An 11,445-nucleotide genomic window follows, 5' to 3' on the forward strand; every position below is an offset into this window, starting at 1 on the left:
CCTTTTATGTGCTTATCCTAAAATCCCAAAAAGTACTATTTTAATTTACATCGATTTAGGAAGTTTTGCAGTGTTATTTCTGTCAAAAATTACAGCACTAACCGTGATTGTGCTCAGTTTTCCATAGAGAAGAAAAGGTACGTCATTGTCTGTTGCACTTCATTTTCTGTGGCTTTCTCCATGTGTATATCCTTCATGCGTTTAATAGTATGTTTTGTCTGTATCCGTTGTCCGCTGAACTGTTACAATATCAAATAACCACTGTTTTTAATGTCAAAATCAGAGACATCTGTTTAACTTGAAACATAGGCCTAACAAATCTTTACAGCTTAAAAAGTCTTGAAGTGTGATATTTAAAACTTAAACATTATTATAATTATTCATTTTAGTATTAGCATGAACAAGTCACAGTCTTCCATATTTGAAGATAATCAGGCTTGTGATTTATTGTTGTTGAGGGAGAAGAGAGTGCATCAGTTTCTAAGACTGCAAATGAACTTAGACATCATTCTGAAAACTTGAGATAAACTTTATACTTTAATGAATCCTTCACTATTAAATTATGCTTATCTTAGTTTCTGTGAATGTTTATTTCATTATGTTTTATAATTACAGTAGGTATTTCTGCAACTATTTATAGAGAAAGATAGAGAAAGAATATTTGTATCATAAACAATGAGTTATTTAGTACCACTTGGAGGCTCGTTTTAATTGCCACATTTTGCTGAAGACAACAAGAACGCTAATATGTTTTATTTGCCGCATGGTGGTTTATAAACTGCTGTTAGCTCAGTTTAAAGAAGGAACTTTTATTTTTTCAAAATTTCCAGTCGAATGTGAAGAAATGAATGCAAGTGTAATCAGCAAGAACACACGCTGTGGAAATGCGGTCTAATTCTCCAAAAAGTCAGTAAACTTTGAAATTCAGAAAAAGAAAAAGCACCACGTGATAGTACAAAAAAAAAATGTTTAAGTCTAAAATGTGCATTTTTTTCTTTGCCTCCGTAAATTAGAGCAGCTCTCACGAACCGCAGAGATTTGAGAGTTCGTCTCTACCTTTAAACTGAGAGCAAAGTCTGAAATAGCCCCAGTGGATACGAGTCATTAAAGCTGGAGCACCACAACATGACTTTAATCTTAAACGTATATTTATCCTATATGTTTTATAGTCTAAACCAATACTTAATTTGGTAAATTCCAGCCTATTTTAATTACACAGATGTCTAAATACGGGAGATTAATGAATTTAATTTCTCCATGCTAATCCAGATTTTTGCCTCAGCTCTAACATTTCTTTCAGTCTGGTTTCCAAAAGTGTCCGATGCAAGCACGAAATTAGAGAAGAGCAAGTGAACATGGGAAAAAGTGTTGGGTTTATTGCGCCCTATTTTACAGGCATATGAATATCTGTACGTTTTTTTTTTTCTTTTCCCTCATTCGTCTACACATATGTGTTAGGAAAAAAGAAAAACAAAGTGTCAAAAAAGGAACGTATTAAATTTAATCTGAGCAATCACTGCCATACACATAAACGGAATAGTGAAGACGCAGTGTTTAATATCAGTGTTTTTTAAAGGAAAGGAATAAAAACGTCAGCAGCGTATAACAGCTTCAATCAATTCAGCCCTTTCTTAAAGTTGCAAGAATAATGAATTATTAAAAATCGCATTGGTTGTTTTAAGGTTGATTGTCTCATTGCAGCATACAAAATGCAAACAAAAAGTTGAGCATAATTCCAGACGCTTCACAATGCCTCTCCAGTTTAACACCTGTTTTCCATTTTAGTGATTTCTTTCTCTGTACACAAACTGACACGACAGAGATCTACAGGAGGGATCGCAATTCATTCAGGATCTCAGTACGATCATATAGAAGAGGGACTGTTAAATTCTGTTATGTTGAATCCAGACTGAGTCCTCTGTAGTTATTTTGACTAGCTAACTAGTAATTTAAATTAACATTAGTTATCTCATAAGTGATGTTTGAGATATTTTACATTAAGGTAGAATAGCAGGATTAGGTGTTTCAGATGTGCAAGTTTAACCTAATTTAAAATGCTAAAAGAATTCAATTAATTATATATTTTTTTAAACTACAGTTTAAGCAATGAATATCATTAATATATATATATATATATATATATATATATATATATATATATATATATATATATATATATATATATATAAAAGTAGAAATAAATCCCTGAAGAAGATCCTAGTAATGTTTGTTACTTCTGTGTTACTGATGTTGATCATTTATACCGTTTTCATACCAACAAGAGCAGGTTTATATGGAGCAAAGGCACATTTGGATGTTGGATGTGATCGATATATGAGTGGAGAGCATTAGTCATCAGTCAGAGGATGAGAGGTGAAGTTAAAGTTGAAGTTGAGGTTTATTGGCCAATTAAGACTGCATTAAACACAATGCAATATGATACAATTTAAAATAGTAAATACACCATTATAATATATCAGAACACAACAGGTTAGGCCCAGCGGAGCAGCAGGCACTCGTTGTTTCAAGGAACATATCTTATGAATAGAGGTTAATATCCGGTGACACCACCCATGAGACTAGGAGACCCAGCTGTGATCGGCCGGGGTCTGTCTGATCCGTGGTCTGATCAGGCAAGACCCACATAGCACAAGATCAGCTTGGTACCCAGCTAATTTTTTTGTGGTGTGAAGAGGGCGAGTGTCTTTACTGTCACATCCTTACCCTCTGAAAACAATAGCTAGGACTAGATCCTGGCCAGCTATAAAAAGCATGTGTCGTAATTAGAACTAGAGGAGATTTCCCGCTTCTGGAGCTCACGCTCTCCTGCACCGCACATCTTCACGGCACACTTGTTCCTAGTAGTGTGTGTAAAGAGGCTAGGCATCAGAGAGATCTCCTCAAGAGAGGCAAAACATTTACTCAGTAACAGGCAGCAAATGCCTATATTCTAGATATGGCAGATCCCACATCAGGCACACAAAATATTACTTTTTTGTATCACTTATCTGTGACAGTTTTACATTGCCGCTTTCTGTTCTGCTCAACACTCTTTGAAAATTAATTGTGTTGTAGCAAGTAATGCAGTGCAGATTAAGATACTTAAAATTAAGATACTTAGAAAAAAAAGAAAATAAATATATATATATATATATATATATATATATATATATATAGTGTTTTGTAATTTTGTAATAAAAAAATGCAAAACAATGCACTGTTACATAGTTGTTTAAATGACACAGTTTCGAGGTGTCTTTGATTCTTAATGTTTAGTTTTGTTTTTACTAATGCAATCTATAGATATAAAGTATAGCATTATATACCTTAAAAAATAAACATATGTGCCTCCTTAGATTTTGAATGCAACAAAAAACATAGTGTTTTGGTAATTATTTTGCATTATTATTGTAGATAAAAAAAAAAAAAAAAAGTTTTTTGAAGAATTGGCATCATAAACACTGTGTTTGTGTGTGTAAATGGTAACTATCCCACATTTAGAACTCTCTGAACCATGCATCTAGTTTGGCTCACAATCGTTCAGCCCAGAAAGTTAAAGTGCTCTCAGAGGAAGAAAAGGACTGCTGGCCTCTTCAGAGAGGCACAATATTTCCTCTGCCTCCTACCGCTGATGGGTGTCTCATACTCTGGTATGTCCTGCTTCTTCAGAAGAGGAACCTTAAGTGTTGCTCTTTTGTCTCTCTCTCTCTCTCTCTCTCTGACTCGTTCTCTCTCTCTGGGTGTGCTAGCTTGCAGGGTTGAGAGGGCAAGTGCTGACCAGCCCTCTTTCTCTGTCTGTTACTAGGTCATGGAGCGCCCCCCTCCCCGCACTCATACCTCTTTCTCCGGCACCTTCCCATCCTCTGCCACCAGGGAGAGGGTAATTTAAGCCCTGCTTGATATATCCAATTCATCACTGTCCCACAGACCCGCTTCAAAATTAAAGTCTGATCTACAAAGTTAAAGCAGGTTGAGATAAAAATTGGCATAGGTCAGAGAAGGAGGGAGCAGTCAAAACACGTGGTGCTTTTTCATCTCTTTTGATTTATGTTAAGGAGAGAAGCAGAAAAATTAAAACATTACCCAATTCTATCAGCTGTGGCTTATGTTGTGGTCATCAAAGCCAAAACTGTAGAATCAGGTGCAGGTTAAACTGGAAGAAGAGGAATGTTTGGAAGAAATGTGTTACTTCAGAGGTTTGATGTTAGGGTCAATAACAAATAAGAGCATCCACAATACAGGAAATAAATATTTATACAAATTTAGTTAATAAAGTTATATTTCACCAAAAATGAAAGTCAACATTTACTCACTCTCATCTCTTTCTTTCTTCTGTGGAACACAAAAGATGTTTTGAGAAATATCTCCTTTGTTGTCTATACAGTGAAACCTTAGAAATATCTTCTGTGTTGAGCCATGCAGTTTGAATCAACATCAGGGTGAGTCGATTACAAAATATAATGATGACAAAATATTATTGTTTAGATTTGAACTATTCCTTGTGTCAAATTCTAGAAAGTTTATTACATTTGGTTTTCAAATACCATTTTCAACAAAAATGTTTAAATTGAATGATTCTAAAAAAATTATATGTGGTGCAATGTGGTGTAAAAAGTAAAAAAAAAATTCCAAGAAAGTTGTTGAATTAATGTTTTAGTGTAAAAAAGTGTTTTCATTTGTATTTGATTTTATTCTCTTTTTTTCATTTTATTTTAAAATATGATGAAATATTAATTCACAAACATCATTACAATTTTCACAGTCACATGCACCGCAAGGTCAAATTATGTGATGTTTTAAGAGAATTATTGACCTTTACACAATTAATTGTAATGCAGAAATTCAACACACAGGTGTGCTAAACACATTGTATGTATGAATATTCAAATAAATAAATAGAAAATGATAAACAAGTAGACCATTACATTCTATTCTTTCTTCTTTTAATTCACAACAATTAGGCTACATATCAAATAAATGGGTTCAAATGACATGTTTTAGCTCAATAGTTTCCTAGTTTGATCTCAGCGCCAGTATTGACCGTATGCAGTGTTTTGATCTTGAAAGCATTTTCTGCAGATTATCATTGTCGAAACAGACAGCGATTGAAGCTTCTGAGTGAGATAAAGATTTGTGATGTGTGTTTGTGCTGAAGATCTATGATGGGTGACTGTGATTATACAATGAACGAGCAGATGTGGGTGAAGAGCTTGATTATGACTGAATGTTTGACTTTGATGTAGTGGTGAAAGAATGACCAAGTAAAATAAAACAACTTTCCGTTTAATGGGCTCGTGGAACTCTGTCTGATTGGACAGAATGACGTAAAGCAGGCATGAGTCAGTCGTGATTGAAGGAACATGTGAGTGTGTGTGTGAGGGACACGGAGCGGTTGGGGTGGAGGTAGTATCAGCTCACAAGAAAGACTGATTGTTAGTGTGTTAGAGTGTACAAGATGAGTGTGGGAGAGGAAGCGAGTGTGTACACGCGTCCATGTGCGTATTTGAGTGTGACTGCACACATAAGAACTTGTGTGTGTGTGTGTGTGAGAGTGCAAAACGGCACATTTTCATTCATTTTGTGAGTGTGCGTAAGCCTGCATGTGATTGCCTTGCATCTCTGTGTGCGGGACCTGATCCACGGCACTGTATGGTAAACAGGAACGTTTTCCCTGGAAGGAGGAATTTCCCCCAGCAGCCCCCTATAGCAGTAATGGTGGTGGTAATGAGCTGCAGCTGTCAGAGCTCTTTCCGCCTCTCATCCCTGATTCATGTTCCTGCCGCACAACATCTACAACTGGAACAAATGTTTACCCCAATGAAAACCAGACAAACACGGCCGGCCCGGCTCACAGCTCCTAACGGAATAACTAATAGCCCGGCTCTGTTTTGGCACTAATAATGATGCAAGCGGACTCTGAAATGCAGACCTACAAGGTCAACAGAACTGACCATCAAACAAGGCCGTCGTTATTTGAGACTCAGGCATCGCTGAGGTTTAATTGACCAAAAACTGATTTTTAATATAATTTACCACATGTTTTAGTATAACAGAAGGTGTTTTGGGTGCAGGGAGACTTTAAAGAAATGCAATGCAACCATATATCGTTAGTAAAATCCAGCCGTTCCAATCAAGGCATATGTGTGTTTTTATAGAGCAGATGGAGCTTGACTCATTCTGGCTTCCTGACTGGGTTTCCTCCCAGTATTCTGCTCCCATGAGTTTGATATTACTAGAGAGCGCAATCTATATCCATTGGAATGAGTGTCATGATTCAGGGATCGGGATGAGTCACTGATTGTGACTGAGTTGGAGCGGGATAATCCGAAATGTGTTTTCATAACTTTTTATAACTCGCTGTCATTATACTGCTGTTTAAATATAGCTGCTGTCTTTTTACATTCCGCTTGGCTGTTTTTCCCCTTTGTGTATGACATTCATACATCCTTTTTTATTGTGGCTGTTTTCCTTTCTTCTATTCATAATAAAGAATCGAATGCATTAAGTGATGTAGAGAGATAAAGCGCCAGAGTGTGTTTGTGTGTTTACCCCATGCAGCCATTAATGCTACGGCTGTGTGCCAGCGATGACATTAATCTATTAATCTCACTTTTTTTTGGTATTTGTGCAGGCCTGCTTTATTAATTAGATGTGATGTAACGCTGCTACAACCTCTCTCTGTCAGACTTCCTTCCTCATTACGCACACAAACTCCCATCAGCCACCTGTCAAAAGACCCCACCCTGGAAATCAGACTCTGGAAACTGTAATAAAAGACATGGTGACTGTGACACAAGGAGGAGGGGGAGATTAGAAGTTCTGGAATAAAATAATAAGGGTTTACAAAGTAGTAAAGAGTGCTGGAGAGCAAAAACAATAAATAAAAAATCAAAGCTCAGCCGCATCAGAGCCACATCTGGCCTAAAAGATCAACCTCTCTTCCTCTTTTCCTCTCTCTTTCTGCTGTCTTGTCAAGCGTGTGAGAGCCACTTCACTATGCTGGTGTTTATCTTACACTGACATTCTCTGCTCCATCTATTTTTCAGCCCTCCTAAGCAGAAGCCTCACCTCGAAACACTCTAGAAGAGTTTAATAACAGAGAGATAGAGAAAGAGAGAGAAAGTGAGTGAAGGTATAAGAATAAACACTTACAATAGGGACTGCTCTAATGTTATTGATATAGAAAGAAACAACCAATAGGGAACCAAATATTAGACGTAGTCAAACATCATTTCTTTCATATCTCTCCAAAGCATTCTTCCCACACATATAGGGTAACATACACTGGCGGCCAAAACCTTTGAATAATTAAGTTTTTTTATGTTTTTGAAAGAAAACCTGCTCACAGAGGCTGCATTTATTTGATCAAAAATACAGTAAAACAGTAATATTGTTATTATTACAATTTAAAATAGCTGTTTTCTGTATGTATTTTAAAATGTAATTTATTGGCAGAATTTTCAGCATCTTACTCCAGTCTTCAGTGTCACATGATCCTTCAGAAATCATTCTAATATACTGATTTGCTGTTCAAGAAACATTTATAATTATTATTATTATTATCAATAACTGAAAGTATAATATCTTATTTACATTACATTGTGTCTATGTGTGGCGATTAGCATTGAGTGAATTCTGACTGTGTCGCCCTGTACCTATTTATATTTCTTTATTAATATCTTAATATATTATTATATCTTATATTAACCATTTGCACACAGGAGCATTATCCGACTCGGCTCCTCCCGACAGCAGTGTGATATAATACCATTCAAAAGTCTGGGGTAGGTACAAAAAAAGAAATTATTATGAAAGGATGCATTAAATTCAAAAGTGGCCAAAACATTTATGTTACAATATGTATGTTACAATATGTACAATAAAAAAAATCTAATAAATGCTGTTCAATTAACTTTCTTTTCAGCAAATAAATTCAGAAAAAAAGTTACTTAAAAATATTCAGCAGCAAAACCTGTTCACATTGATAAGAACGGTTATTAATAATTGAGCACCAAGTCAGCATATTAAAATTATTTATGAAGAATTAAGTAACACTGAATACTGGAGTAATAGCTTTAAATCTACTTTTCATAATTCTACCTGTATGTGGAAAATGTAATATATATTAAAATAAGAAAAGAATAAGATGCCTCTCAGTATCCAATCATCACATTGCAGCTGAATCAATGCGACACATTGCTTTTGAATATAAATCTGATCAGAGGACAAATCCAAATACCCACATCACTACACACACACACACACACACACACGCATCACACACACACACACACACACACACACTATCCAATGTCATCATGTTGACCCCTGGCTGACTTGGTTTGCAGCGAGAGACTCAAAGTGCACCGAGCGGCTCGCTTTTACAGCCCGATGATTAGCATTCCCGTGGCTAAACCCAGACGCTATAAGATGTGACACTTGAGATCTGACTACTGTATGTTTCCTGCCAGTGGAAATCAGCACTTCCGCATATTCTCCTTATGTCCCTCTGAGAGTTATCCAGGGCATGTTTAAAATACACAAGCACAGAATGAATCAGAACAGAGTTTGATTAAACATGCAAATGTGATAAAAGCATGATGTGATTCCAGCACTTTGTATTTAATTAAACTCAAATATGCTCAAAATGAAACATTTCATTAACAGTAGCTATTTCCGATATTGACAGTGATACGAGTCAAAATGCAAATATGTGTAAATTCTCTGAAGGTGTTTTCCCTTTTGAAATGGGATCTAGATATGGAGAAACTGTCCTCTCTATCGCAGGAAGTGATGTGTATCTCACCTGATAATAGATTACTGCTCTGCTCTAGATATTGTAGATTCAAACAGGGACCAGTAGCAGGTGCAGGAGCAAAGGCGCACAAAAGTTCACATGTCAAAGGTCAAATGTCAGCAGGGCTAAATCATTTAAAAAAAAAAAATGAATGGAAAATATGGCAAAGAAATACTTTCTTCACTTCTACTGTAGGAGATGGTGTGTGTCTGGGTTTGTGTGTATGTGTGCACAGGAAGGTGACTAATTAAATGAGTACATTAATTACACGTTACACACAAGACACGGTGCATGATCTCTATGTGTGTGCATACACTTCCAACAATTCAAAACCAGGAATACAATAGCAATAATATAAAATAGGCTCATACTGCGTGTGTAATGACTAAATGAAATGAAGCCTGCTGGTTTTCCTGGGCTCATTGTGGCCTGTGTTCAGCTATATTTTAGTGCTGTGTTTCCCAGCCAAATGTCATGCAAAGTGTCTGCAAAATGGTTTGATCTGAGCAAATTAATGTTGGACATAAAAGTCTAGCTTTCTCTTGGGCGGAGGCCAGGCTTTTCAGAGAGAAAGGGGAAAAGCACTTAGTTGTAAAAGCGAGTTGCGCGTTACATTTTGATTAGGTCGTTTTTCATGACTGAAAAAAAATAAATAAATAGAGAAGCTTGTAATTTCAGGGGTTAACCTGAGGTATCTATTCTTTGTAGTGCCGATAAGTTTCACATTTTATTTATTCTTTCCAAAAACAAAAGTGTACATTTTCTGTTCAGTCATCATTGATATCTACATTGAATAACACAGAAATCATTTTGCAACTCAATAATGTGTTGAACTCGAGAACCTACATTTTCATAAATTTAATCATGCATATACTAACTGTATAATCATACATACATATTTTAAACAGGCAGAAAAACAAACCAGCCCTCAAATGGTTCATGATGCTCATATCCATAAATACAATGCTTCAGTCTGTGAGTAAAAATAAAGGCTTCCATCATAATGTCAGTCTTAGATGCTCAGACTTGGATCATGATCCACGAGCGGTCGGCTCCATGGTAACCAGTATTAAGTGGACACTATAATCATATCATTAATTCAGCTGTGTGACCTCTTTGTCTCTATTTTTAAAAGCAGGTGAGAAGGCAACAGAGCTCTACGCTCTTCTGCAAAACAGCTCTCCGCTCAAACACAGCAGAGCAATTTTACACTACCGCTCATCATTGGAGAAGCAGTGGGAGGTCACTTAATGCCTTTACTGAGAAAATAGACAGAGAGATTATTTTTGTTTCTTATGATATGATTAGTAGGTGTGCAGCCTGCTGTGACTTGACATTTCATATTGTAATAGGGACTTTTATTTGCCTCTGTTGCTTTGTTTCTTTAATTTGGTCAAAAGTTTGGAATAATTCAAATAAAAAAATATGTTTTTGAAAGAAGCTTGTTATACTCACAAAGGCTGCATTTATACTACAGTAAAAAGAGTAAGCTTTTGAAATAGAATTACAATTTAATATAACTGTTTTCTATTTGAATATATTGTAAAATGGAATTTATTCCTATTTTAGTTAAGCTACATTTTCAGCAGCCATTATTTCAGTCTCCAGTCACATGATCCTTCAGAAATCATTCAGATATACTGATTTGGTGCTCAAGAAATATTTCTAATTTTTATCATTGTTGAAAACAGTTGTGCTGATTAATAGCTTAGTGAAAGTTTCGGATAAGTCATATTTAAAATAATAATAACTATTATTATTATTTAATCAGAAAGGACACATTAACTGATCAAAAGTGACAGTGAAGACACTAATAATGTTACAAAAGATTCATATTTTAAATAAATCATGACAATAATAGCAACAACAATAATAATATTCCTTTTATTAAGAAAGGACACATTAAACTAATCAAAAGTAACAGTAAAGACTAATAATGTTACAAAATATTTACTGTATATTTTAAATAAATCATGGCATAACAACAACAATAATAATAATAATGCACCAATAATAGTTAATAATAACTGAGTTCCAAATCAGGATTTCTGAAGGATAATGTGACACTGAAGACTGGAGTAACGTCTGCTATTCAGCAGACAATATCATATCAATTATATTTCAAAATATAAACAGAATGTTGTAACAATGTGTTATAATAAGTATTATTATAACTGTATTTTTAGTCAAATAAATGCAGCCTTGATGAACATTATACATTTCTTTCAGAAACATGAATAATTATTCTAAACCTTTTAATTGTAGTTTTATAATTTTGGCTTGATAACACTATGAATCAAAACACAAACTGACTTCTTTTTGAAGTTGCTTTTAATTATTCTCTGTTTATCTTTTTTTCTCAGAGAAGTGGGCATCCTGATGAATGAAATGGATAAGGCTTGTGATGTGATGTCTTGAATTCAGGTCAGGTCACGTCAGCAGTCGTACTGTTCACATTCATGCATTCATCCACCTGTGCCTGTGCAAAGACAAGAATTAGTCTAGTCAGACGTTCACCCAGTAACTTTGACATAAATAACAAGCTCATCAAAGACATTATGAGAAATTACACATGATAAGTACCATATGCATGAAAACACGGACTCGCATACGAAAGCACTGCACACATGCATGTGCCACTGATACAC

This window comes from Barbus barbus, assembly GCF_936440315.1.
Source record: "Barbus barbus genome assembly, chromosome: 2".
NCBI lineage: Eukaryota > Metazoa > Chordata > Actinopteri > Cypriniformes > Cyprinidae > Barbus > Barbus barbus.